At 42.8% G+C, this 25,588-nt stretch overlaps 1 long non-coding RNA gene across 1 annotated transcript in view; it reads right to left on the bottom strand.

Annotated features, from left to right (window-relative positions):
• Nucleotides 1-19,589, bottom strand: part of LOC139585326 (uncharacterized) — a 64,100-nt gene extending 44,511 nt beyond the window's left edge. Inside the window, exons 1-2 of the long non-coding RNA XR_011677039.1 lie at nucleotides 19,271-19,589; nucleotides 13,329-13,653 (exon numbers count right to left, since the gene is read on the bottom strand). This is a non-coding gene — a long non-coding RNA (uncharacterized lncRNA). The remainder of the gene's footprint in view (nucleotides 1-13,328; nucleotides 13,654-19,270) is intronic.
• Between the last annotated feature and the right edge of the window lie 5,999 nt (nucleotides 19,590-25,588).

Below are 25,588 nucleotides of genomic sequence, written 5' to 3' on the forward strand. Positions count from 1 at the left end.
TGCCCCCATGAGTATACTCTCTCCCTGGTTTCTGCTGGGAGATGTGACCAGGAATAAGCAAAGCAGGCTCCCACTTAGGAAAAAAAATAATTATTAACTAAACTACAAGGGAAAGGAAAAAAAAAAAAAAGAAACACACAAGGAAAATGAAAACTTCACAAATACATCTCCTCCTCCTCCCCACCAAATTCCCAATACAATACATCCCCCAAATCATCGACTCTCGGTCCAGCACCACCCTTCAGAATACTCAATCCTCAGTTCATCAAGAGGAGAAGGAGTCCTTCTTGTGCCAATGGTGACCTCTTCCTTTCATGTGCAGTGCTCTCACCATTGAACTGGTCCATGGTGCTCATGTCCATGGTGCTCTCACCAGAGCTGCTTCTAGGGTTGACTTTTAAGGATGCTTCGTCCCACTGCAAAAAGGTACAGTCTCAACTTTGGGACATCTGTCCCCCCATATTTTTCACCCCCTGGGGCCGAGGGGTACCCACACCGAACCCTCTTGGTCCTGAGGCACTGCCTCCCCCTAGAATGCAGTCCCTGTATCACAAGGAAACATGGCTCTGTCCATGGCTACACACAAAGAGTCCAGCATAAGCTACTCCATCATCTCTTCCACCTGCCTTCTTCTCTATTTCTCTCCTGGCCCGTTTCCTCTTATCTCCTCTATATCTCTCTTCTCATTCAACTCCAGGAGGATTAGCATTTGTAAGGTTTCCATCATCCAAGAAAAGGGTTAAAAATCTGAGGCTCTGTCTGTCCAGAACTCCCATGGCTGCCCTGCCAGGCACTCCCCTCTTCTCCTTCTCGGCCGGCCAAGCACAGGCACCAGCTCTCTCTCTATCTCTCCTTGGGGGGGGGCGGAGGGGGGCGGTGGCTGCCTGATGCCTCTCAGTGCTCCTCCACCCTTCCATCCTGCAGGGGCCTTCACCTCCCTTCTGGCCAGGCCCCAGCCTACCTCACCCAGCCGGGTGGCTTCCCCTGCCCCGCCCAGCCCGCAGCCAGACAGGGGAGATCTGAACCTTTCCCTGACCGGAACCCAAGAGAGCCTCCCAGGGGAGAGCCCTGCTTTTAACCCCGTGTTCTCAGAGGCGCATCCAATGTCCCAATGGCCACCTTAGGTGCCAATATTAAAATCTGAACATCCATTGGCCTCACCACAGCATCCCAGAAAACACATTTCCTGTCAAACCACCACACTGTGGGATATGCTCTTGTCCTGAATACTGAACTGCAGTCTTGTCTGATGATTTTTTGAATCCTTTGAAGGCATTTTGAATTTTGAATTCTTTTTCAGCCTTAAATTAGACTAAATAGCTTTGATTTGTGGGTATTGAGCAACAGAAATCACTGCCCTGCCTTGCCTTTTTTACAGCTCCTTTCCGTGGGAGACTTGCTGCAAACGTCACAGCTGGTGAGACAGTGGGCCCACCATCATTCTGAAAGAGCTTTGCACAGTAAACATAGAGGAGGATTAAATATTGAAATGCAGATGACAGGAGCTGCCCAATGGACTCTGCTGGTGGAAATCAAATACTAGTCTAGTCTTTTGAATGCAAAGAATTCCTCCCAATGAGGCCAGACAGGCTTGTTTGCCTTTGAATCTGGACAGTAGTGGATGGTCTACAGGTTAAAAACAGTGTAGATACTTCTCCTTTTCTTCTTTAGTGGCTCAGAAACTGAAAAGGCAGCTACCAAATGGTAAATACATCCCTACAGATTCAAAAATGGTCGTTCTTAATTTGCATCTCCACCATAACAACAAATTGTTAGAACTAAAACACAGATGGGAATTTTATAGCTTCTCAGAAATGAAGCAGGAATTGGCCAATGGGCCTTAGAAGTAGCTACAAATTTTTCAGCATGAGGCATCTCAAAAGTATTTTAACCATACAGAACTTTTCTGTACTTTTGGCCTTTTATCTCAAGGATGCATCAAAAAAAAAAAAAAAAAAGGAAAAAAACCCCAAGAAAAATAAAAAAGAACAAACCCTAGCAAATATCTATCTATCTATCTATCTATCTATCTATCTATCTATCTATCTATCTATCCATCTATCTATCTTTCTATCTATCTCTCTCTCTCTATATATATTACATGACTAAGATAATAAGCACAATCAGTAACCTATATAGAAACAGAACCCATGATTTTTAACTTTCAACCTTGTCTTCTCAACACACTCTCGAAAATGGAATTGTTTCCCTATCTGCCTTGAAACATTTTGGAGCAAAAAACACTCTAAGGTCCTGATAGGTGTTTTGGTCAAACATCCCTTCTTCTGGTTTTCTGTCCATAAGCAGAGTAATGGAGGGGAAAACTGGTAGCTGGCCAAAGGAGGTAGGAAGAGTAATCATCATCCACAACACTGGGGCTAAAGAAATTTCCACAGAAAATTACCTGCCTTATTACTTGTTCATGTGGTGGGTTGAAAGCTCAGAATCTGTTTCCATGTTTCCCATCCCTCGAATGTTCTATTTCACAGAATTCAAGCCCCTCAAACATCAGTCCTGCCAGAACAGCCCGCCACCTGCTGTCATAGGGGATCTGCTGATGCCCACGATGCCCACTGACTCTGGTACCAGTCTAGTGCTTGTCACTGTTGCAGATCAAGAACTACTGAATAGTTCTGATGAATGCTCTTAGAGGGGTTGAAAACAAGGAAAGAATGACTAGACATTTGTATGATCAAATCCCCTGATGGAATAAAAATATGCCAGGACAACAAGCTTAATAAATGTATTCATTGTCATAAGAAGGGAGATGAAGGGTCCAAAAGATTACTTGCATACTTACTGTTCTAAATCCCTTGTCATCTGGTAAATTGCAAAGGATGCCCGGCTTTCACCAAAATGCAAATCAGATTAAAATGTGAAGCCTTACACTTTACTGGATATAAAACTTCATCATCCATTTTTAAATCTTAGAGATTGCGATGTTGTCCTGGTTTAGGGCAAATTTGGAGGAGAATTTCCAAATTAGGGCCCCTCCCCCCAACTGGTTCGGGAAGGATTCCTCGGAGAGGAGTGGAACGAACCTGTTTATTTAATAGGCACAACACCCCCCAGCACGCAAAAGGAACAATTCCGGATGACACCGCTCTGAAAAAGATGACAAATTCAGAAAGTCTCTCTTGGGGGTGTGGTCACTCTGTTCTCAGTCCCTCTGGCGCTGGGCCAGCTGCTGCAGGCCACAAGGTGCAAACACTCGGTGTTTCCCAGGTCCCAGTCCGGAGCAGGTTCAAAATGGTCAGTAAAAGGAAAGGAGAAACGGTCCAGGAAGAAATTTGGACAGTTTAGCTAAACTAGCTAATGAGCAAAAGCAAGCAGAAGCAAAGCAAGCAAGAGTGAGAGAGAGCAAAGCGAAAAGCAAAAGCAGAAAAAGCAAAAGCTGCAGTCTCTGTGTCCCGCCAGGCTGATAAGAAAACCAAAACAAAACTTTCCCTCTTCAGAGCCGGTCTTAAAGGTACAGAACATAATATCCAACATTCACAGAACACACGAATGGGGATACAAGCATCATAACGTCACCCTAGGACAGATGTATTTCTTATTAATACCTTAATATTAATAAGGTTTAGAGCTGGAATTCAGAGGGAAAAGAAAGCTATTTTGAATTCATTCTATTCAATCATCTTGTCTGGACTGTCTCTTCCTGCTTTTCACTTCTGAAACTCTGTATGAAAGGCATGGAGTTCTGGATTAATTCTTTTCAACAGTTTCCCCTGTTATTCTTCTTTAAAGGCAAACCTGAAAAATCCACACTTTCTTTCCCAACCACTTCTAGAATTCCATTGAGAAGCAAAAAAAACCCCATCAAACAACTAAATCTCTGCTCCAATTTGTAGGAAAAAACCCCACGCCATTAACTGCTTTCCTAACATATTCTTTCTCTTGTATTAATATGGCAACCTTTTCTTGCTTTTATAGATTAGAACCAAATTCTTAAAGCTCTAAGGAAACACAGGTTTACTGTAGCTGATTCTGAGCTACAGTAGTCCAGCAAGGAGTTCAGACCTCAAAAGAAGAGTCGGTACAACAAGATTCAGCACAACGTTGAGACGTATTAGCTATTGTTCAAGAAAAGCCGCCAAAATGAAACTGCTTAGACTTCTATACTATCATGGGTGCCTGCTTCCAGAACCTGACCTAAGTTGCTGGAAACTAGCTGCAATATTACTGCAAACAATGCTGTGAATGTAGGCCATTATAATTCTTCTCTTCCATTGAAAACCACAAGTGGAGTTGCGTCATTTTCTTAAAAATTCTGTATTTCCTTCCAAACTGGTAAAATAATGATAAATAAAGTGTTCTGTTCATACAGTTTAAATCTAATAATGTTCAAAATGAAAATAAAAAAAATTCCTTCAGATATGGTCTGCAATAATACAGCCAAGAGAAGATGAACCAGTCTGGCCTACAAAATAAAGTGAAGCAGAATCTGGGAATTTGGAACACCTTACGATGTAATATTTAAAGAAAAAAAAGAAATAAAATGTAACCTACCCAATCTCAATCAGTGATGCACCGACAGAGAAAAAAGAACTCATTACTACTAATATTTCTTTCATTCTCAGACAAGAAGTTTGCACGGAAGATTGTTGCGAAAGACAGCAGCCTTCTTCTTTACAACATATTCTTCAGAACTCCAGGAGACAAATCATTAGAGTGATTTGAGGCTCTTTCTCCCTGTAAAACTTCCAGAGCATAGCCAATATTATATTCCTTTAGAGATCCTCACCGCCCTGGGCGACTGGTGGATAGTCTACAGCTCCAGTACATCAGCCAGACGCTCTGCCTTATTTAGCATGGCTACTGCAGCAAGGACATCATCTCTACTGGCTTTCTATCCAAAATACATGCAAGGCACAACAAAGAATATACCCAAAACACTGAGCACAGCTTATGGCCTTCAAAACAAAAATCTCACAATGGCAATACTGGATCTTCTGATCCAAACCATCAGGAAACATTTCTTTAGAGGTGAAAAAAGCTCCTGTTGATTGTACAAAAAATAGTGATGTAAACCAGAGTTGCATGACCCAATATTTCTATTGAACTGGAACTATTTTGATCAATATTATGCATCCATTTCTTTTCAGGGCACTTGGTAAAACATCTAAAGTATAGTTTAAAAGGAATTATTGGATGCGTACTAAGTACTAGGGATTAGTTAAGGTGTGGGTTTTGCATGGCTTGGTTTTTGGTGGGGAGGGAAGAAGCCAGCCACAGAAGTGAATCTTTTGTGAAAAGCTCCTAGAAGCTTCCTCCATGCCTGGCAAATCCCTGCTTGGCACTAAGAACAGAAGCCAATGCTGCTAAGCCAATTAGACAAGCAGTAATATATTTCAGAAGGAAATCAAAACTGCAGCCAGTTAACTTTTAAGTTTGCTAATTTTTTGGTTGGCACCTCTTCTGGTTTGAAAGCAAAAGCAGCAAGAGATGCTGTCGCTGTTGCAGTGTGTGTTTTTGATTGTAATGCAGTTCTAGTAGTCAGTTTTATAATACGTCCTATTTTGTGCTGTTTTAGCATATTTCGTTATTAATGGATTGTTCCTTTCCCCCCGTGTTGTTAGTTTTTGCCCTAGTTGGCCATCTCCCCAAAGACCTGCCCTTTTGTTCCCTTTTCCTCCTCCCACTGAATGTCAATCCCTCCCCAAGCCTGCCCCTTTCTCTAGAAACTTCCCTATCAATTTTATACTCTTCAAAACCCCATTGGTTTGTTTGAGTTATTCTCCTCCCCTGTAGTCCCCTATTGGTTCAAACATTGTATTCCCCGCCTTGTGGTCCACCCCCAGTTTCTCCCAGTGTGTTCAAGATTGTATCCTCCTCTGGGACCTCTCCCCATTTCTAAGTTGACGTATGCCTTTGAGTCAGTGTCTTTGTGTCCCTGACCCTCCAGGGAAGAAACTCCTTTGGAAAACATGCAGAAGACCTCTCCCTGTTCCTTGTCCCTGCCCTCGGCGCAGTCCTATCCCCAATGCAGTCCACCTGTGCCATAGAGCAGCTGTGCCCTACAGCTGCATCCTGGATTTGACAGCTTTCTGGGGGCAGCCCACTCTGGCTGTTGGTGTCAGGAGCTAGTCGGTCTGAAGAAATCCAGCATGGCAGCAAGACTCCAAGTCAGAAATACAATTTATTAGGAAAAGGGGAAAAACCAAATACATGCAATGATACAAAAGAACAACCACGGACAGAATACAACCTGTCACCCTGCTAGTTAGGGTGGTGGCAGCAGTCCGGATGAAATGGCCTTGTTGAAGTGGTGATCCTGTAGAAACCATCTGGTAGCTCTTGTCCTCTGAAGACCAGTGGGTGAGGGTGGCTGTTCTTCTAGGAAGCCAGTGGAAAGACTGCTTGTGGTGTCCCAAAACTCAGATTATATCCAGCTGGGGATGCTTAGCTCCTGCCCCCTGGGCAGAGCATCTTGCAATGGGCTCAAATTGTTCTGAGTCATGCGGTGGTTCCTTGATTAGCCTCTAAACAGAAATGGCTCCTGGAGGGAGTCACCTCTGAATCATGTGGCAAGACATGGATGGCCCCGTTAAGAGATAAGGAGATAAGGAAAAAACGATGCCCCTCCCGGTTTCAGCAGCTCTTGAGGTTGGGAGCAGAATACATTTTTATATTGTAGCCTAGGACAATACAGGATGAATGCTTTTGCATTTGCAGGAAGTTTGTATGGATTTGAAAAGCATCCTTATAGCAGAGGCACAAAAGTATTCTCCTACCCTTTTAAATCATCTTCAAACCAAGCAATTCTCACAATAAGGTAGCGCATGAATGACTTGCAAGTGAGTTGAAGAAACACGGCAAAGATAAGTAGTGTTCAACTGCAGAGAATCGTTTAGGGACACCATACCTTTATATACCTTTATATTTTAAATCAGGAAGCATGGATGGACCGTTTTTTTCCCCATAGTTGACTACAGAACCAGCGGTCCCTTGCGGGAGGGTGTTTGGATTCAAGATGACACTGGCAGCTAAGAGCATGGCTACACAGAAGGTGCTACTTTGAGACCAGAACATTCAACTACTTCAAGGCAGATAGGAGAATAGCTGACTAGTGACAGCTCTGAGCAGAAGAGTCTGTGGCTTATCCTGTGGGAACAATAGTAAGACATGTCAATTGAAAAACCCCATTCATTTCCAAGGAGCAAACATCAGTAAAAATAAAAGGTCAAGTAAAGACACCCTAGTGCTCTTCTTATCAGAAGCATGTTCCTCCATATGAGAGTATTTAGGAAAGGACAGTCCATTCATAAAGAAAGGTGTGCCAGTTAGAAAACCTGTAGAACAATACAAGACAAACTCACCCAATATACATCCTCAAATGCAAAATGAAGAAATAATCATTTCAAGCTTCCGTGGAATTAATTGCATTTTATTTGTTCTTTTCATTTCAGCTGCTCTCAAGTTATTTTTTAAGACTGAATTTTATGAATTCAGCAAAGCTCTCTTTCTGAATGTCTGCATACCCCTATAAAACACTGAGGTGACAAAGAGAACGGCAGTGGAAGGAAACCTGGTCCACCTCCCCCTCCTTGAAGCTTTAGGCCAGCGAGTGATTAGAATTTAGTCACTTCATGTGCTTTACCAAGAGAGAATGTTTTCCAGCCTTTATCTTTCCTTTTGGAGCTGATCCACTTTGTAGTCATAAATTCTTGACTCACTTGGTGAGAAACAATGGCATTACAGCCGTGGATGTTAAAAGTGCACTGATGGGCAATGAAGTTTTCATCTTCAGCTCCTTGCTTCAGTAAATCTTCCAAATTCATCAGAAAGAAAGTTCCCAGACCAGTAATCCCCACTCAAATGACCTAATTCAAATAGTCTGTAGGCATAAGAGGCATCAAGCAGGTGCTGTCATCTGTTAGGGGAATACCCAGCCAGTACATGGTTGTCTAGTTAGGCGGCAACAATTTTGGAAAGAATTTAGTTTTTTGTATTGCAAGTGAATGGTCAATACATTTTATTAGTGGATACGGGTACAAGAATGTCTTCTGCATCCTTTCAGAGGGGAAGCTTCCCTAGATCTAAAGCTGCTCAGCTCCATGATAGGATGCTTTGTCTGAAAAGGGAACTCAAGTCTTTGTCCTTTTGGATTGCTTCCATAGTTTTTCACTCACTCTTCAGGTACCTATTAATATGTTCTGTTATCCCCTGCAAACTTTTATGGGCATAGTCACTGAATTGGTACATATTCCATGAAGTCCACGGGCCCTGTTGAGATGCAGCCACAGGTCTCAAGGGTGTTAGCAGATGTTATTCTGAGGCCACTCCTAATGATGTTTGATGGATCATAGTGACTGAGGAAAGTGCCCAAAGACTGGATGAAAGCAAATGTCACCCATCTTGGAAAAAGGCAACTAGGAGGACTTGGAAAAGTACAAGCCAGCCAGCCAGCGTCATTTTTATCCCCAGGAAGTTGATGGAGCAGCTATTGCTGGAAAGCATTGCCAGGCAGATGAAGGAGGACAAAATAACATAGTCAGCATGGATTTACCAGGGGAACTTGATGCTGAACAACTTTTTAAACTCCTCTGATGAATCAACTTGCCCGGTAGATGAAGGGAATATTGTCCATGCCTGGGCTTCAGGAAGGTTTTTGACATTTATCTAGGTGGCAGCACACATACATCCCAGAAGGACTAGTGCAAAGAGGAGGGAACCAGTGTCTTTTCAAGGATGCTCAGTGAAAAGACAAGAGGCAGTAGGCACACACTGAAATACAGGAGATTGCCTCTGCACATCACCAAATGATTTTTTACTGTGAGGGCGACTGAACCACGGCACAGACTGCCCAGAAAGATGGTGGAGCCTGGATCTTTGAAGACATTCAAAGTACACCCAGATATAATCCTGGGCAAGAGGCTCTAGGTAGCCTGGTTTAAGCAGGGGGGTTGGACCTGGTGAGCCCCACTGACGCCTTCCACTCTCGTTCATTCTGTGCTAGTGAATTCTCTTAGAGATGCATTTCAAGCACTGGCAGGACAAAGTTCTGTGCAGAGAGAGATCCAAATGGACATGGGATCTAAGTTCCTTAAGTAGTGCTCAAGAAGAATGCAAAACTCTGGGGTAAGTGTCTCTTCCATAACTGAATCCCTTTCATGGGAAAATTCCCCAGCTATAGAAAGATCTTCTGATAGGCATGCTTAAGACTGACACTGGCTGAGCAAATTTCTCCCTATGTGTGTTTAAGACCAGTTAGGATCTTCACCAAGAGTGTTGTCAACATAGTCACAGAATGTATATTGTTAAGAAGGGACAACTTACATCAGAATGGCAAATTTTGGTCCACAAAATGTATTAATGTATGGGAATTATCTACTTGGGTTGAAAATAAAAAGAAAGAGTTAGTCTTTATTTATCAATTTCATGGCAATATTGATAAGGTAAGAAAAAGACCTTAGTCCTTAACCTTCTTAACTCAAACAAAGCTTTTTAAAAATTCCTTGTAAAAAATGTATCCTAATTATCAGACTATGAAACAATTTTAGTTGGGAAAAAAGTTCCAAAATTGTGTAGATAGTGGTAAAGAAGCCAAGAAAACAGGTAAGAAACAAAAAGAGAGCAAAAGAGTCAGCTTCAGTCTGCAAGCTCGTTCTAGAAGTAATCTGCTAGGAAAAGGAACCCCCAGTTGAATTTCCAATGTGTTCATGGACTTGATTCAGTAACTAGTCAATGTAAAAACCAATCCTTTTGTACAACTTCTCCCAGCAACAAAAACTCCAACAGCTTGACACCACCATCATGCCTGTCCCAGATGTATTTTAAAAGAAGTTATCCTTTCTTGAAACTCTATTTGCATAAAAGTTGCAAGACATTGGAGGGATTCTCCACATTCTCATTTCTCCATGTGGCTTGAAAGTCTATTTGATAAAATATGCAACAAAGCATATGATTTATAAGGTAGGGTAAAATGGATGATTTGGGAATTGATCTCTTGTTGATATTAAACTTCATATCCACTCTCTGTGAAGTTTCTAAAACAAATGATGGAGCTGAGGCGTGAATCTGCCACAACAAGTGTTAAGCAAACATACACGCTCCCCTTCACATGCCCCCCTTCCACACACACCTAGGCCCACACAGAGGTCAGCATAGCAGATGATGAACACCTTGCAAAAGACCGAAATGCTAAATACCTCTCTTTGGGGGCAAAATAGCTGGTGCAACAATTCAAATATCTGGTGTAAAAATTCTGTTTAATTTCTACCTCCTATTTAAAACACAGCTTTTCATTTAATTATATGTGGGGAATATTTTCATATCATTTGTTTCTTTACAATTACTTTGTTCTCATGTGTTGTATGTCTAGGAATATTTTCTTCTAAAAATAGAAAAAAATAGATAATATCTTTTCAGAAGAAAACATTGGTTTATACAATTTTAAACCATCATGATATGGAAGAATTCTTTTGTCCCTCACTAAGGTGGAGGAACTATTTGGATCACAGATCATTTACAATGAAATACTTTACCTTTTTAAGATGCTTTCAGTCAATTTTATATCCTCATTGCTTATTCATTATAAACAGTAATTTTTCAGGGAAGGGAAGGTGTGTGGTATAGCTACATTATGTTCAAACCCAACTCCTACTAAAGGCCAGGCTGAACTCCAGTAAATAATGTCCTGAATGATCTTTTGCCGCCTTCTTTGGCACTTCACTGTGACTGTGGTCACAAGGGTTTTCAGGATGAAGAAGAGACGAGAATGTTGACTCCACGATCAGAAGGCTTGATTTATTATTTTATGATATATGTTACATTAGACTATACTAAAAAGCAATAGAAAGGAAAAAGTTTCTTAAGAAGCTAGCTAAGCTAAGAATAGAAAAGAATGAATAACAAAGATCTGTGTCTCAGACAGAGCAAGAGCTAGCTCTGCCATGAGTGGTCAAGAAATCTAAACATCCACAGGAGACCAATCACGGCTCTACCTGTTGCATTCCACAGCAGCAGATAACCATTGTTTACTTTGGTTGCTGACACTGCAGCTTGTCACAAGGAAAAATCCTAAGAAAGGATTTTTCATGAAAGATGTCTGCGACACTTCACGAAATCCGAACATGAGGAAGTGTGGAAATACAGAGATTTTGTCCCATGTAGAAACCCATCCCATGTATTTTATGCTGTAATTCTTCTCTCTTTTGAAATTTGCTATCTTCTACATAGTTTTCATTAACCTGTTACAGTAGTGAAAATCACAGATCAAGGTAATTTTGTAACACTTTGATTTTACCCCAAGAGCTGAGGGAAAACTTGCTCCTATACTTCAATCTGAGTTTCTTCTAGATTCCAACTTTGTTTCTCTACCATCAAGAGTCTCCTGTGTTGCTGCTCAAAGCCCCATCCAACCTGACCTTGAATACTTTCAGGGATGGACACCCACAACTTCTCTGGGCAACCTGTTCCAGTGTTCCAGCACCCCCAGAGTAAAAAATGTCTTCCTTTTATCTAATATGTGTCAGAAGTATTAAATCTAGGCATATACACTTTGAGGAAAGGTTTGAAATTCTTTTGATTTGAATCACATTTTCTATGAATACTGACTTACAGATGACTAAAATATGTTGATGGGCATTTGAGCTGACACTTTTTGAAAAGGTGCATGGAATTTAAAATTAAAACCAGTACCATTAAAAACATCGTGCCGTTTTCTTTTTCCTCTGGTATTGAAAATTGCATCTATCAAATATCTGTGCTTCATACAAAGCTCTTAGACACTCTCAGAAAAAAGCTTTTCTTTCAGACTAAGTTGCAGTTTACGTAGAACACTAGTACTAGTGAAGGTTTTTCTGGGCATAGGGGGAACACCTTCTCATTGGATTTGTGTGCAGAATGCATTTTATCCAAACTGGAAAATTGATCCCAGCTGTGTTCTAGTCATCATTCTTACTGCATCAGGCCCGAAGATTCTGTGAAAAGTAGCCTGTGGACCTTGAACATAGCTCATGGGAAACAGATGAGAGGTGATGGAGAAGTTGAGGGAGAGAATAAAGAGCATATGGCCCAGTACAGACTAACAATTGTTTGGCACCCTTTAAAGGCTGTGTTTGACAAGCAGGGCTGAAGCAGGTCTGCAAAATATCCGGGAGATCAAAATCCATTGAAGCAAATTGCCCTGGCCAGTCACCTTGCTGGCGATAATTCACTCTCCATACCAGCTGATCAGGCCTAACAATGCTGCTGCAGAAGTATTGTGAAAAAGGTAGGCATATTTTCACAGATGCAGGGGAAAATCCCCTTGGATGATGATTCCAAGGGATTACTTGATGGAGCAAGTTATGTACCCTTATCTACTGTGCAATATCTAAGTTGGTGAGTTCACTATCTGTCAGCATCACTTTCGAAAATAAATGTTTGATCCACAAATAATATTTCATATGTCCTGTCTACCTGCTTCATTTCAACCAATGAATAGGCTACGTTCCATCAGCAAAGGGTTTATGATCCTATGTTTCTTTAAACTGTGATAATTCTTTATTTTTTTCTAAATCAGACACTGTCTGTTCATAAGATTCAGATGTCCATGGCAGGGGTGTAATTAAATTCACATGTTAAAAAATAACCTTCTTCTTGTTATCTTTTTATTAAATTACTGCCATGTAACATCAGTCTGAGAGCTGAAGAAAACCCCTTCATTTGCTGTTTGCCAAGTATCATCTATGTGATACAAATCCAACTTGAGAAATCACACCCGTACATTGCCATGTAGCACTACTAGTAATGCTTTCACAACCTTTTCTTCATCATTAGGTCTTTTGGTGAAGTGAATGATTAGAACATAAGCAAGGGCATTTGTTCAAGATGCTCCAGAAAGAGCTGTGGTCCGTTCTCTTCTTTGCTGCCTATGTTAGCACTGAGCTGCAAAAAGTGAAAGATTACTAGGAAGAGTGTTACTTTCAGTCTAAATTTGTAAATGATGTTTGGAATACCCTGTTAAATGACAAGGTGCTCTTTTAAAATATGGCATCTTAAGGGAAAATGTCAGCTTTAAAAAGGTTTTGAGATAGTTGCTTCTGGAAAAAAAAAAAAAAGAAAAGAATTGGAGGCATCTAAGGTCTTTAGGCATACTATTTTGAAGATTGATTCAAAACACAGTTTCTTCATATAGGAAGAACAGAGGACCATAGATGCAACCCATTTGTCGAGGTTTAGGGCAAATTTGGAGGAGAATTTCCAAATTAGGGCTCCTCCAGTTAGCAAACCCACACAGCCCCTCCCCCCAGCCGGTTCGGGAAGGATTTCTCGGAGAGGAGTGGAAAGAACCTGTTTATTTAACAAGCACAGCACCCCCCAGCACACAAAATGAACAATACCGGATGACACCACTCTGAAAAAAAATGACAAATTCAGAAAGTCTCTCTCTGGGGGTGGTCACTCTGGTCTCAGTCCCTCCGGCGCTGGGGCTGCTGCTGCAGGCCAGAAGGTGCAGGATCTTGGTGTTTCTCAGGTCCCAGTCCGGAGCAGGTTCGAAGTGATCAGAAAAAGGAAAGGAGAAACCGTCCAGGAAGAAATTGGACAGTTTAGCTGAATTAGCTAAAGAGCAAAAGCAAGCAGAAGCAAAGCGAGCAAGAGCGAGAGAGCAAAAGCAAAAAGCAAAAGCAGCAAAAGCAAAAGCTGCAGTCTCTGTGTCCCGCCAGGCTGATAAGAAAACCAAAACAAAACTTTCCCGCTTCAGAGCCGGTCTTAAAGGTACAGAACATAATATCCAACCTTAACAGAACACATGAATGGGGATACAAGCATCATAACGTCACCCTAGGACATTCCACCCCTTATCCCCATATCATCAACATACTACCACACATCATGCATTTATTTCTCACCCCACAATCAGATCTCCCTGTGGTACACATCGTGTTGTTCCATCTCTTTGCATTATCCACCATGTGCAACCTGGTCCCTGAGCAAAGACAACCCCACGAATGGGTTTGTCTGTACTCAAGGCAGAATTGACCCACACATTCTTCCCTAACAAACCTCTGACACGTACCACTGGGACTTTATCTCCATCTATTACATTCAGGGAGTCAGACTGGGCAGGACCTGCTCGGTTGGTGGAACCTCGGGTGTTAACTAACCAGGTGGCCTTTGCTAAATGCTGCTCCCAATTTTTGAAAGATCCCCCACCCAAAGCTTTTAGCTGGGTTTTTAGTAGTCCATTGTACCTCTCCACTCTGCCTGCAGCTGGTGCATGGTAGGGGATATGGTACACCCACTCAATGCCATGTTCGCTAGCCCAGGTGCTGATAAGGCTGTTCTTGAAATGAGTCCCATTGTCTGACTCAATCCTCTCAGGGGTACCATGTCTCCACAGGATTTGGTTTTCCAGGCCCAGGATGGTGTTCCGGGCAGTAGCATGAGACACAGGGTAGGTTTCCAACCATCCAGTGGTGGCTTCCACCATGGTCAGCACGTAGCGCTTGCCCTGGCGTGTCTGGGGCAGTGTGATGTAGTCTATCTGCCAGGCCTCCCCATACTTGTACTTGGACCATCGCCCACCGTACCACAGGGGCTTCACTCGCTTGGCCTGCTTGATGGCAGCACACGTCTCACAGTCATGGATAACCTGTGAAATACTGTCCATGGTTAAATCCACCCCTCGGTCTCTTGCCCACTTATAGGTGGCATCTCTGCCCTGATGGCCTGAGGCATCATGGGCCCATTGAGCTAGGAATAACTCTCCCTTGTGTTCCCAATCTAGGTCTATCTTTGACACCCCTATCTTTGCTGCCTGGTCTACCTGCTCATTGTTTTGGTGCTCCTCATTGGCTCTACTCTTGGGGACATGGGCATCTACATGGCGGACTTTCACAGGTAGCCTCCCTACCCTGGTAGCAATATCTTTCCACTCATCAGCAGCCCAAATTGGTTTTCCTCTACGCTGCCAGTTAGCCTTTTTCCACCTCTCCAGCCATCCCCACAGAGCATTGGCTACCATCCATGAATCAGTGTAGAGGTAGAGCTTTGGCCATTTCTCTCTTTCTGCAATGTCCAGGGCCAGTTGAACGGCTTTGAGTTCTGCAAGTTGACTTGATCCACCTTCTCCTTCAGTAGCTTGTGCAACCTGTCGTGTGGGGCTCCATACGGCTGCTTTCCACTTCCGGTTCATCCCTAAGATGCGACAGGAACCGTCAGTGAAAAGAGCATAGCGTGTTTCCTCTGGGGGCAGTTGGTTATATGGAGGAGCCTCTTCAGCCCGTGTCACTGGTTCTTGTTCTTCATCTGTGACACCAAAATTCTCACCTTCGGGCCAATTTGTAATTACCTCCAAAATCCCAGGGCGATTTAGTTTACCTATATGGGCGCGCTGAGTGATAAGAGCAATCCACTTGCTCCATGTGGCACTGGTGGCATGGTGAGTGGAAGGAACCTTGCCTTTGAACATCCACCCCAGCACTGGTAGTCGGGGTGCCAGGAGGAGTTGCGCTTCTGTACCAATCACCTCTGAGGCGGCTTGGACTCCTTCATAGGCAGCCAAGATTTCCTTCTCTGTGGGAGTGTAGTTGGCCTCAGAGCCTCTGTAGCCTCGACTCCAAAATCCCAGTGGTCGACCCCGAGTCTCCCCAGGCACCTTCTGCCAAAGGCTCCAGGACAAGCCATGGTTCCCGGCTGCAGAGTAGAGCATGTTCTTCACATCTGGTCCTGTCCTAACTGGGCCAAGAGCTACTGCATGAGCTATCTCCTGCTTGATCTGGACAAAGGCCTGTTGCTGCTCAGGGCCCCAGTGGAAAGTGTTCTTCTTGCGGGTGACCAGGTAAAGAGGGCTCACGATCTGACTATACTCAGGAATGTGCATCCTCCAAAAGCCTATGGCACCTAGGAAAGCCTGTGTCTCTTTCTTATTGGTGGGTGGAGACATTGCTGTGATCTTGTTGATGACGTCTGTAGGAATCTGACGCCGTCCATCTTGCCACTTCACTCCCAGGAACTGAATCTCACGAGCTGGTCCCTTTACTTTGCTCTTTTTAATGGCGAAACCAGCTCCCAGGAGGATTTGGATGATTTCCTTTCCTTTCTCAAACACTTCCGCAGCTGTGTTCCCCCACACAATGATGTCATCAATATATTGCAGATGTTCTGGAGCCTCACCCCTTTCTAGTGCAGTCTGGATCAGTCCATGGCAGATGGTAGGACTGTGCTTCCACCCCTGGGGCAGTCGGTTCCAGGTATACTGCACTCCCCTCCACGTGAAAGCAAACTGAGGCCTGCATTCTGCTGCCAGAGGAATGGAGAAAAATGCATTGGCAATGTCTATAGTGGCGTACCACCTCGCTGCCTTGGACTCAAGCTCCTACTGGAGCTCTAATATGTCTGGCACAGCAGCACTCAGTGGTGGAGTCACCTCATTCAATGCACGGTAGTCCACAGTCAATCTCCATTCTCCTTCAGATTTTCGCACAGGCCAAATGGGGCTGTTGAAGGGTGAGTGGGTCTTGCTGACCACCCCTTGGCTCTCCAGCTCTCGGATCATCTTATGGATGGGGATCACAGCATCTTGAGTAGTTCTATACTGTCGTCGATGCACTATGGAGGTGGCAATTGGCACTCGTTGATCTTCTCCCATCAGACATCCTACTGCAGATGGATTCTCAGACAGCCCAGGCAAGGTGTTCAATTGCTGGATGCCCTCTGTCTCTACAGCAGCTATCCCAAATGCCCTCTTGAGTCCTTTTGGGTCTTTGAAATACCCACTTCGAAGGTAGTCTATGCCCAAAATACATGGGGCCTCTGGGCCAGTCACAATAGAATGTTTCTTCCACTCATTCCCAGTGAGGCTCACATCAGCTTCCACCAAAGTGAAATCCTGGGATCCCCCTGTCACACCAGCAATAGAAACAGACTCTGTCCCCACATGTCTCGACGGAATTAATGTACATTGTGCGCCAGTATCAACCAAAGCTTTATACTCTTGTGGTTCCGATGTGCCAGGCCAACGAATCCACACAGACCAGAAAACACGATTTTCCCTGGCCTCTACCTGGCTAGAGGCAGGGCCCCTCTAAGCCTGGTTATCCTTCTTTCCCTGGGCATAAGTCTTAGATGTTCCTTCAAGGGGATCAGACGTGGCATCATCAGCATCATACCTGGCGGTTCGGCTACGGGCAACTGGAGCTGCTTTCTTCCTGGTGGCTTCCTTCAATTCACGCACCCGTCGTGCCAGAACAGCAGTAGGTTTTCCATCCCACCTCCTCATATTTTCTCCACAGTCACGCAGGTAGAACCACAGCTCTGTTCGTGGGGTGTACCTTCTCTGGCCATCTGGGGAACGTCTGCCTTGGATACCAGAACCTCTGATCTGTACTGCTGAGATTTGGAGAAGGTCTTCTTTAATCTCCTCTCTGAGCTTCTTATGATTCTCCTCTATCTTATCCTCTAAGTTCTGCAGACGTGTTTCTACCGCTGCAATTCTGGCATGTGTTGGGCCATGCACAGCATCTGCATATGCTCGGAGCTTCCTTGCCATATCCAGCATAGTCTCGTCCCTCTCATCCCGCTTCATTATGGCTAGGGCAGAAGCATATTTGTGTGGCCCAAGTCGCACAAGTTTCCGCCACATCACAGACGTGCGTGGCACCAGGTCTGGGTTCCTAGTTGTCACATCATCTGAGAAGATAATCTCTGCCACTGCCATCTCTCTCAGGCGTTGGATCCCTTGCTCTATGGTCTTCCACTGTGTCTGTTGCATATAAAGATCATCTGCACACAGGTATCTTTGTGCAACACTTTCCAAGACCCGTGCCCAGAGGCTCTGAGGGTTTGCCCCCCTCATCATTCCTTGGTCAATGACAGGATCATGTGACAGGGATCCCAAATGCCTCGCTTCTGTGCCATCCAGAATTGTAGCCTCGCCTGCAGCATCCCAGAGATGGACTAACCAACTAATTATGGATTCATCAGGTCGTCGGGTGTAATCCTTCCGTAAACCACGAAGGTCCTTCAGGGAAAAGGACTCAATATTTGCATCTGGTCTTGCACCTGCTGCTTTGACTCCTGATTTTATGTCAGGAGGCATTGAGGTTCCTTCTGCTGCATCATCATCATCATCATCATCCACTGGTCGATTGGTCTTGTCTGTGCATTTCCCACTTCTGGTACTGGTAGCAACAGCCATTGGTTTAGCTGCTGGCTTAGGCTCACTATCTGGTTTGGCTGCTGGCTTTGAGCCTGTGGTGTTGGCGGCAGCCTGAGTGACTGGGATAGCTGATTTATCTCCCTGCCCCCCTGCCTCCGTCTGCTGTCCTACAGTCTCCAACAGAGTGCGATAAGCATATGCCAGGGCCCAGCTCACTGCAATGACCTTTCTCTCCTTAGGCTCATCCTGGTATTTCTCTTTCAGATATTTCCCCACCTCAGCTGGGTTCTGAATTTGTTTATGGGGAAAATCCCAGACTATAGGGTCGGAGAATTCCTTCAGGATGTGGCCCATTTCGTCCCATTTCCCACACCACTCAGGATGTTTCACCCCTGGGTCTACTCCTAAGTCAGGGGTCTCATCAGCCCGTCTAGAAATCTCAGCCCTCATTCTGGAGAGACAGCAGACTGTATAGAGGAAGGTTACCAGATTGAATACAAGAAAGATGGTTTCTCTAACATTCAGGGGAAACTGAACATCCTTTACTACTGATGCAACCGATTCATAGGAGAAGAAGGAAAGCAAAGGCTGAAAAGCCTCATTCCCTGCTGCTCCTCCTCTAACAAACTGGACGAATAACCATAGCCAAGAACCATTCATACCTGGAGCAGACCCCAACATGTTTATAAACTTCTTGCACATCATTGCCATCAAGCCCAGCAGGATAGCTATTCTGGTCACTGCCCCTCTGCTGTAAAAACTACGTATGAGGGACAATACTAGAACTATTTCAGGATAGGAAAATAAACCTAGGGACCACAGAGGTATTAAAATCTCAAAAAACCCTAGGGACCAGAAGCACATGCAAGCCTTCACCCCAACACTCATCATCAATTCAAAAAGCATGGCTATTAACTGCTTCAAACAGAGAGTAATGGCAACCAAAATACCCACAAAACAGGGTTTTTCCACTCACTCTCTCGAGCCCAGCGTTGGGTGCCAAGATTTTGTCGAGGTTTAGGGCAAATTTGGAGGAGAATTTCCAAATTAGGGCTCCTCCAGTTAGCAAACCCACACAGCCCCTCCCCCCAGCCGGTTCGGGAAGGATTTCTCGGAGAGGAGTGGAAAGAACCTGTTTATTTAACAAGCACAGCACCCCCCAGCACACAAAATGAACAATACCGGATGACACCACTCTGAAAAAAAATGACAAATTCAGAAAGTCTCTCTCTGGGGGTGGTCACTCTGGTCTCAGTCCCTCCGGCGCTGGGGCTGCTGCTGCAGGCCAGAAGGTGCAGGATCTTGGTGTTTCTCAGGTCCCAGTCCGGAGCAGGTTCGAAGTGATCAGAAAAAGGAAAGGAGAAACCGTCCAGGAAGAAATTGGACAGTTTAGCTGAATTAGCTAAAGAGCAAAAGCAAGCAGAAGCAAAGCGAGCAAGAGCGAGAGAGCAAAAGCAAAAAGCAAAAGCAGCAAAAGCAAAAGCTGCAGTCTCTGTGTCCCGCCAGGCTGATAAGAAAACCAAAACAAAACTTTCCCGCTTCAGAGCCGGTCTTAAAGGTACAGAACATAATATCCAACCTTAACAGAACACATGAATGGGGATACAAGCATCATAACGTCACCCTAGGACACCATTTGAAAATGGATTTCTATTATGTTTCTGGTTGGGATTACCAGACATCATTTCTTGTGAAGTCGAGGGACTGCAGTTAGCACTCCAATAATTTCCTTCCCTGAAATTCATCTGCATTTGGTCCTTTTACCAGAGTCCCCATTTATTAGTGAAGGTATACTCTATCTATGCATTAGAATATTCCATTAGAGTGTGTGACTCATACTTGCTAGTTAAAATTAGCTGGAACGGAATGGATAGTTACAGTTGCTTGTATACAGTAGTCTTATTTTGGCAAGTTTTCTTTAGACAATGTTGAAGTACCACTAGCAACTAGGAAGTACAGCTTGCAGCAGGGAAGGACACTCTTCTGCTTTCTCAAGTTTCCTGTAGTTAAATAGACGCCAAAAGGCTTTTCCTAGTACTACTAGTGTCTCGTAGGAATACTTGATCTAATCCTATCTTTGATCAAATTCCTAATGGGTTACTTTTCTACAAGGCAGAACGTTTTTTCTTTTAATAATATGTATTTTGTAAGGTGGAAACATGAACTTGTGCACCAGTCCCGTGGAATGTACTCCTTATTAAGTTTCACAACCTTCTTTAGAAAATATTGACTGTGTGTAACTTCAAAAGAAGAATTCTGGGCATCTTCATTCTATTGATGTAATTGTTTTTCTGCCATGCTGGTATTGTTTTCTATCATTTTTACCAACAGAAATATTTTTCCCTGACACCTATGGAAAAGACCTATGTTTACTCAACAGTGCAGCATCAGTCCATTGTTTAGAATGATTTCAACATGGTCCCAAACATATCGGACAGCTAGACAGCAGAGGTTAGCAACAGGGAATGGGAATAACTTCTGAACCGTTTCAGTAGATTTCCCAGGAAGGGCTTGCTTTCTGCCACTGCAAATTTTCCCAGAGATTTTGTCTGGTGAAGAGTTGCATCAAAAGAGTATTTTTGCCCAAACCTTGGGGCAAGCTCTGTTTCCGATTTACTAGTGAATGCAAAGAGGGTGAAAGTGCTGCTTCAAAGCCCTCTGTGCACTTTCTGTACCAAGAGGGGGGGTGACCCCAGAAATAAGTTTTGATCTCTCTTCAGAACACAAGGCATGTCATCACCTCATTCATCTTCTTCTGGGACTCATAGCATCTTAAGACGAAGAAGCTCTCTTGCTTGCTGAAGTGCGTTCAGCAAAAAAACCTTGTCTCATCAGCAGGTTTGAACACAACTACAATCGAGTCAATTCCAATGCTGGCAGGGCAATACTCTACCCCACTAGTAACATGCCACTATTAGAAGACTGTGTAAAACCATTTTTGTTCAAAGTAATCGGAGGGAAAAATAGAATTGGGAAGAACTGCACATTGTTCTGGAAAAAGCCTCCTGCCTCAGTCTTACAGACATCATTTGCTGGTATCATTTTTAATAGTTGGGGTTTTTTAAATTTTGTAGAAGAAAAAATATTACTGCACCTTTATGTTTCCTTAATAGAAGTACAGCCATTTCAGAATAGAATAGAAGTAAGCCATTTGAATATGTACAAATGGTCTTTTCAAATACATATGCTATAGCCCACTGTGAAAGTAAGTAGCTATAATAGAAATCTAAAGGTTTAAAAAGATTTTGGAAGAAAGTAAGTCTAAGGTGATAGAAGAAGAAGAAAACAGCAGTTTTCTTCTGGTGAAAAAAAAAACAAAGGGAGGACCTTGTACAGTGGAGATGTATTATTTGACTTCCTGAAAAACTGAGTAGGTTTGCTATTGCCAATGGTTTTCATTAGGAAGGAAGAGATTCCTTTGGCAAAAAAACCCTTCAAATTGACTTGACAAAAATGTTGTTAACTTCACCAATCCTGAAGAAAAATTCTCATCACTTGATCTGGAAATCATGATGGTAATGGAGACAAGGATGTCTAAGCCATGCCATCAGGAACATCAAAAAGCATTAGAATGCAGGTAAGACTGAGCTCCTGAACTAGTGTGAAGAGAATGCAAGAAAGACATTTTCCTTTAAGAGTCTTCAGGATGGAGAGCAGATCAAATTTTTTCATGTGAAGTATTTCTGAATAGAATGAATCTTCAAAATAACATTGTTTTCCAAAACCTGTTTACAGGATCTCTTACCATGATACACAGTTCCTATGAATAGAAAAAGCAAAGCACTTTTTTCCAAACTGTTGTGCACTCTTAAGCAATCTACAATAAAAATAGTATTTTTTCATGCTGGGAATGATGTGAATTACAAAAAGGCCTTGTAGCACCCTTGGCACTGTAGTCTCTTGATTAGCATAGCTTTTTATTCATCAAACACGTTTCACATTGACTATTTTTCTCTTTTAAATAACGGCGTCTTTGTACTTATGCAGCATCCATGAAGAATTTCTTGGGTGTTATTTTGTACCTGATCCTAAATGGCAGGTTCTGCATTCTGCCATCTGTCTAGCTTTCCCATTTGATGCAGCTTCTGAGAGGTATTTTCAGAATCGAGGACTACTTGCAAGAATGATGCTAAATCCATGCATTGTACTCCTTGGTTAATGCAAAACTATTTTTCCTTTACAGTTCAATGAGAACAGGAAAATAATGATGCTGAGTTCAATCCTTAGAGTAATCCAAAGAGGACTATTATCATCATTAGAAACCAAGCAAGGTGTATTTATTGCACATGCAGTATACTCACTGATGCAAATTACCCTGTAAATTCAAAAGGAATCTGTATCATAGGAGTGGATGGACTGTTTCTATTGATATTTTGCTTAAAGCAGAAAATTAATTCTTTTGACAGCCAACTCATAACTGCAAACTCACTTTCAACTACAGCTTTCAACCAGATGAAACATGTCTGTTTATAAAACGATACAGTACAGTACACAATAGCAAGTCAGGTCATAGACATTCAAAAGAAAAAAACAGCTCAAAGGACAGATTCATTCACGTCTACAAGCCCTCAAGAGTGTACAGGTCAACTGTCCCCAGAAAACTAGGCTGGTGGCGCAAATTCTCTATGTTGGCACCAGCAGAAGCAGCTGCTATCTTGATAGGATGCAATCTTGCTTACATCACCCTTCAGAGCAATCTTCTGTACCCCTGCCCAATACACCTTCTGCTCTATTCCTTGGACTTCACATTTGCATTTCTACAGAGTCCTGTCCTGCAAACTGACTCAAAGTTCAGGTAATAGATTTCCAAGATTTAGAAAGGTTGTGTGAGGTTTATTTATTTCATATTTCATTCCATCTAAGCAAACTGTAACTTTCTGAAGTGAAATATTTCGAGTATGTCCCGTGTATTTTAATGTTAGCTCTGCTTCACATTAAAACTTCTCACAGACCCCTGTGATGCCTTGCTGCAAAAATATAGAGCTGCAAAGAGTGGTTGTGGGAAGTTAGAATTGCCAGAAAACCATACAAACAATCTAACAATAGAGCCTTGGATTTCTGAATATAATTGCACCATGTAAAGTCAAAATATAATATTTAAATGATTTTAGATAATGATGAGTGTGGGCTAGAGAGAATCCAGATAGAATTTTATTTTTTTAAACAGTTCCGGGAAAAACATGGCCTTGACTTGGAAGTATAGCATGAAATATTTTTATACAGCATGAGTTCTCATTACCTAATCATATGATTTGTAGACCTGAATTGGAAACCAGGAAAGAAACAAAGAAAAATATTCAAGCTATAAAAGATGGGAGTTTAAAATTTTCTTTGAATTTCTGATTAAAGCTATTAGGTAGCTAAATGGTCACCCATTATTTTAAAAAGCATCTGGACATTAAAAATAGGAAAATAGGTAAATTTCTGCGGGACTTGGACGTCAGCTATTCCTGAAAAGCTTTATTTCACTGCTTTCCAACCCTGAATCAATCCACTGAAACGCAGCTGTATTTCAGATGCTCAGTGGAACTGTCCATGTAATGCATATAGTTGACAAATAATCTGCAGAAAAAGCTAGATCCATTTGAAGACTTTTTTTCTGTAAATGGCATTCACATGATTTGTACAAACACACAGATGGGATTTCTGCTGTCTTCTTCAGGCCACTTCCTCCAGAGAGCTCTCCATCAAATCTCTCTAGTTCTACTCTTCTGGTGATCCAAAGTCAGCACTGGGATGGTCCAAGTGCATGAATTACTGTCTGCTAGAGGGCACCCCGAGGGCTTCCGTGTGCAGCATCACGTGAGCCCTACTAATGTCACCCTGTTGGTATAAACTGAGCTAGCTGGACCTTAAGGGACAAGATTGTGCACTGATATTGTAAGAGAAATTAGGTACTAAGAAGGAGGCTGGAGGATTTAAATATTTCTGCCTCCAGCTTAAGCAACACTCAATCTTGGTCTTTATCTGAAAAACTAGGTGAATTAACCCATTTGGCATTCCTATGCCAAAAATGTCAGTAATACAACAAGAACCGTCAAAAGAGTAACAATTCCAATCCTTACTTTATAAAAATAATTCATTGGAAGAAGTCGGGAAGAAGGATGAAACATGCCAATATCCTACCCTGAGAATCATTCTGTTGATTTGCACAGGTTTCTTATTATAGACCCATCTAATGCATTGGACATGCATGCTTGTGATGACACCAATACTTGCAAAGCTTACCAGATAAACCATGTTCTCTTCAGACAGCACAACATTTCTTGATGGTTGTGTTTGCTAATTACATTTAGACTCAATGTTCTTAAAGGTCTTTTCCAACCCAAGTGATTCCATCATTCTCTAAGTCACACATCCTGCTTGTCCTGGTTTAGGGCAAATTTGGCAGCAATCCTCAAGAAGGGGTGATTTATTAAAAATATTGATCTAGTACTGATATCCCACTGTGACGGACAAAGGCTCTCTAACAGTTGAAAATTAGAAAGTGTATGTTTATTGCAACGCTGGGCAGCGTGCGGGATACCTCCCAAATACACACTGTGATTTAGAGGTGATAACAGAGTCTTTTTATCTATACAAGTATTGAATACCCAAAAGACAAATACATACTCATAATTTAGGTACATCCCATCATTCCCCACTTCGTATGGTAATTAGTTCAAAAGCTATTAAGCACGCGTAGTTTGTTCCTCAAAATGAATCGGTGGTCCCTTTCATGGGGAGGGGTTCCAAAATGAGGAAATAAATGAAGTCTTCCTGCTTCTGAACTTTCTACATTTTCAATGCAAATATGACAAATGAACCCATTGGTAGAACTCCCATTCCCCATCTTCAATTGGTCTCAGAACAGAGGTGGCCTACAATTGTCTTATGTTCCTAAAAGCTATTTATGAGTTTCTATATTCTTCATGATAAACCCAGCTAAGCAAACATGATGTTGATAAGCAATCAATTATTCGTTAACTACTAACTCTTAACGTCATCAAGGCCTACCTATTTATTTTGATAAACTCTAATAAGGCTTATCTCTAACTAAAACCTCAGCTCCTCTAAAATCCCTAAATTTCTTTAAAGTTTATGTCTCAGGGCCCACCCCCCCCCCCCCAGAAAGCCCACCTACAGGGCCCCTCCCCTCAACTGGTCTGGGAAACATGTCCTCTGAGAGAAGTGGAAAAAATCTGTTTATTTAACAGGGAAAGCACCCCCCAGCACAAAAAATGAACAATACCAGATGACAAAACTCAATCGCCGCCCTGAAGAGACAACAAATTCAGAAAGTCTCTCCTGCGGATGCTTGCTCTGTTATCAATCCCTCCGGCACTGGGAAAGGCTGCTGCCCAGAGTAGGCCCCCATAGGCCACAAAGTGCAAGCTCTCAGTGCTCTCCAGGTCCTAGTCTGGAGCAGGTTTGAGCAGTTCCAAGAAAAGGGAAAGAAAAAAAGACAGTCCAGGGAAAACTCTGCCTCAGCCAGCTAAACCAACTGAAAAGCAAAGAACA

This window comes from Agelaius tricolor, unplaced genomic scaffold, assembly GCF_023055355.1.
Source record: "Agelaius tricolor isolate 1412-34295 unplaced genomic scaffold, bAgeTri1.0.p SCAF_73, whole genome shotgun sequence".
NCBI classification, from domain to species: Eukaryota; Metazoa; Chordata; class Aves; order Passeriformes; family Icteridae; genus Agelaius; species Agelaius tricolor.